This window comes from Gymnoscopelus braueri (assembly GCF_963280865.1).
Source record: "Gymnoscopelus braueri genome assembly, chromosome: 13".
NCBI classification, from domain to species: domain Eukaryota; kingdom Metazoa; phylum Chordata; class Actinopteri; order Myctophiformes; family Myctophidae; genus Gymnoscopelus; species Gymnoscopelus braueri.
In genome coordinates this window covers 37,895,719-37,899,233 of record NC_137615.1, presented here as the reverse complement: position 1 = coordinate 37,899,233, position 3,515 = coordinate 37,895,719, and the positions used below count along the sequence as shown (strand labels likewise).

Sequence of the window (3,515 nt, the reverse complement as noted above, 5' to 3'; positions counted from 1 at the left end):
TTTAGCCACGAGATGGCACTGTTACCTACCATTTAATGGAACTCAACTCAACAGTGAGGTGCTGAAGTAAAAAACAAAAAAAGATCATACATTTTCTGCATAGAACATTAATATTAATATCAATTGGAACATTAACTCATTTGAGTTCAAAGGAAATTCTAATATATAACTGAAATAATAGATGCGTAGAAAATACATTCATAAACTATTAATAAAATCTATTCGTAAAATGTATGGATGTGATGAAATATGTATATATTTGAGAGATTTTCTGCCAAATAAAACTGATAAGATACCAGAAGAATGGGCAAGAAAGGGATCACAGGTATATTAACAGATTATTACAAATAATGTGATAGACTCATTTGAAACTTTAGTTGTTACATTTAATATAAGTAAACAATATTTATTTAATTATCTACAAATTAGAAGCTACCTCATGAAACAGCAGAGAGACCAGGGACAGAATGCATGGGCTATTGGATTTGTTTTTGTTTTTTAGCAAAAATAGAAATAGTGAGAAAAAAATTAGGACGATGTAATCTAAGAACTGGAAATAATTAGCTTGGAAAATGATATCCTCTTCAGTTCCTCTTCAGTTCCTCTGTTCGCAGATGCACTAGGCTCACAAGCTTATAAAACTGAAAACAACTTCAAACTACTTAAATCTTCGATTTCCAGTCTTCACGAGAGAAACCAGCTCTAACCCTAAAAGCGGAGATTAGGATCAATAACCCACAGGTTTTCTCTCGCTTCGGAAAACAACCTACTACTTATTTTTCTGCCTTGTGGTGAGTTGGCTGCTAGCCACCTTAGCTTCCCGTGGAGTAGAAGTAAAAATACAGAAAATTTAAAATGCTCCAGTAAAGTAAAAGTACCTCAAATGTGTACAGTACTTGAGTTTCCACCACTGCTCCTGAGATGAGCTTCCTTTCTGCAGGGATCTATTAGTGGTCATACTGTACAACACATGCACATCATGATACCAGTCCATGAAACATGATACATCACTTGCAAAAACAAGACAGACAACATTCAAATGGTCTTGGAGGCATACACAACCAGGAAGGTACTGTACAGTACGTGTCTCTTTGTTTTGAGAGTTTCCAGCTTTACAGCTTCCTCTCCCTTGAAATCAAACAACCTGCCCTTCATCCAAAGCAGTCAGCTTCATGAACCGTTTTGCAGACGTCACTTGCTGGATCACACAAAACTCTCTACAGCTGAACGAAAGCAGAAGTTTGAAGTTGTCGGCAGTCCAGTATGAAATGGTGTCGGCCAATCCTGCCGTTCCTGGCAGTTACTCTGGCAGGAATCCTGGCACTGGTGGCTCTCTCTCTTCCATCGCCACCGGCAATGAAGGAGGCACCGACATCGGCACCACCTATACGGCACCTCCTGGACAACGTCTGGAATGTAGAATACAAGGGCGTTCGCAGACCTGACCAGAGTATGAAGGAGGTGCTGTGTCAACTGAAGACCCAGGCCAGGCTGAGGACAGTGGACGGATCGGAGGAGCCCTTCTCCTCGCTGGGCTGGGCCCGCCTGGTTCCCCCCCTTCCTCTGGAGCAGCGACACAGACGGCAGGAGAACCGGCGCACCGTCAAGACCTGTGCTGTGGTGGCCTCCACTGGGGCCATCCTGCACTCAGGACTAGGTAAGGAGATTGATTCCCATGACGAAGTTATGCGGTTCAATCACGCACGACAGAGGGTTACGAGAAAGACGTGGGAAGCAGGACAACTATTCGCTTCATTAACACAAACGTTCTGACCAAACCTATATTTAAATTCAGCACCAGCTCTCTCTACAAGAATGTCACCCTGGTGGCCTGGGAATCTCCCCCTTATGACCTCAACCTAAACAAGTGGTACGCCGTTGGAAGATTGTTCAGCCCGTACGCAGAGCACCGCACTCTGGACCCCGGTCAGCCCTTCTACACGCTTCACCCCAGCTTCATCTGGCAGCTCTGGGATGTGATTCAGGGAAACACGCAGGTGAACATCTCACCCAGGCCACCTACCTCTGGCTTTATGGGCATCCTTGTGATGATGGCGCTGTGCGATGAAGTGCACGTGTACGAGTACATTCCCTCCCAGAGGCAGACGAACCTGTGCCACTACTACGAGAAGATCTACGACATCACCTGCACCCTGGGCGGAAAGAACGAGTGGCACCCCGTCCAATTCGAGAAGAGGTTGATCCGGAGAATCAATATAGGCAGTGAGAGTGACCTTAGACGAGGCGTGGCCACGCTTCCTGGATTCAGCACGGTTAACAACTGTGACATTTGAGATGTGAAACAATGATTCTTAAACTTTTTAATTGCAAGGGCCACCAGTTTGATACGCAATAGGCCACAGACCCCCCATTTGATACAAAATGTTTTTTTTGTTGTTTTTTAATCTCTAATTTCATTTCAAATAAATGCATGCTTTATTTTAAATTATTCAGGATTTACTATAAATTGTCATTTACATGACATGGTAATAAGCAATAAAAAATATAGCAAAAAGCATTTCAATACAAAAATAGAATAATTGTTTTTTATAGCTGACGTATGAAATAGGGCTTAACTATTATGTTTTGTAATGATAATACTAATTATAATTATAATATTAGTAACAGTATATAACTAACATTACAATTCTACAATATATATTTTCTTTGTTGACCTTTGTGCTATTTTTTAGGCCCATGAATGGGTGGGTAGAAAGGGATTAATTTATTATTTGTTGATTTATGAAGTTGGTTTTGATTGTATTCTGTTCTGAGGAGGGGTACAGCCGCTCGGCCGGCAGAGATAGGAGGATATGGCAAACATGTGGCTGTGTGTGAACAAAGTGTGAACTTTATAGACAATTTTATTGATTTATTGGACTATTATTATGGATGCCAGTGTGGGAAACAGGAGTGATGTAATTTAGTGAAGTCAAAGAGAGGGCGGGTGAACTTAATTGTTCAATAGGATAATAAATCCTACAATGACAACAATCCTGCATGGCAGGATTGTTGTTTTTGTTTTTGTTTTACAAATGTTCCAGAGAATCAATGAGGGCATCATAATGTTCTCAAAACGATATACAATACAGTTGTTCTTCATCATAAAATCTCATAAAAAATGTTTTTGTGCACTGAATATCATTCTTTAAGGCAAATCATAATTTGGGGGTTGCTCACAGAATAATCTTTTAACAGTATGATTGGCAGCAGAAGTGCAGGAGAACTTCTCCACAAACACACACACACACACACACACACACACACACACACACACACACACACACACACACACACACACACACACACACACACACACACACACACACACACACACACACACACAAAATATAATCTCTGTTCCCACTCCCCAGCCTTCAGATAATATGCAACCACTAAAGTTATTGCGTCGGTACAGAGCCTGGTTAATATAGTCTGGTGTTGGCAAAAGCGTGGGACACCACATAAAATTAAACTGTTGAAAAATTGTTGTAAAATGCTTTTAGTTTTAGAAA

General features: G+C 41.1%; 1 pseudogene across 1 annotated transcript; it reads left to right on the top strand.

Annotated features, from left to right (window-relative positions):
- Positions 1-497: 497 nt before the first annotated feature.
- Positions 498-3,038, top strand: LOC308098087 (beta-galactoside alpha-2,6-sialyltransferase 2-like; annotated as a pseudogene). The gene has a single exon. The product of its transcript is annotated as a beta-galactoside alpha-2,6-sialyltransferase 2-like (transcript).
- The last annotated feature ends 477 nt before the right edge of the window (positions 3,039-3,515 follow it).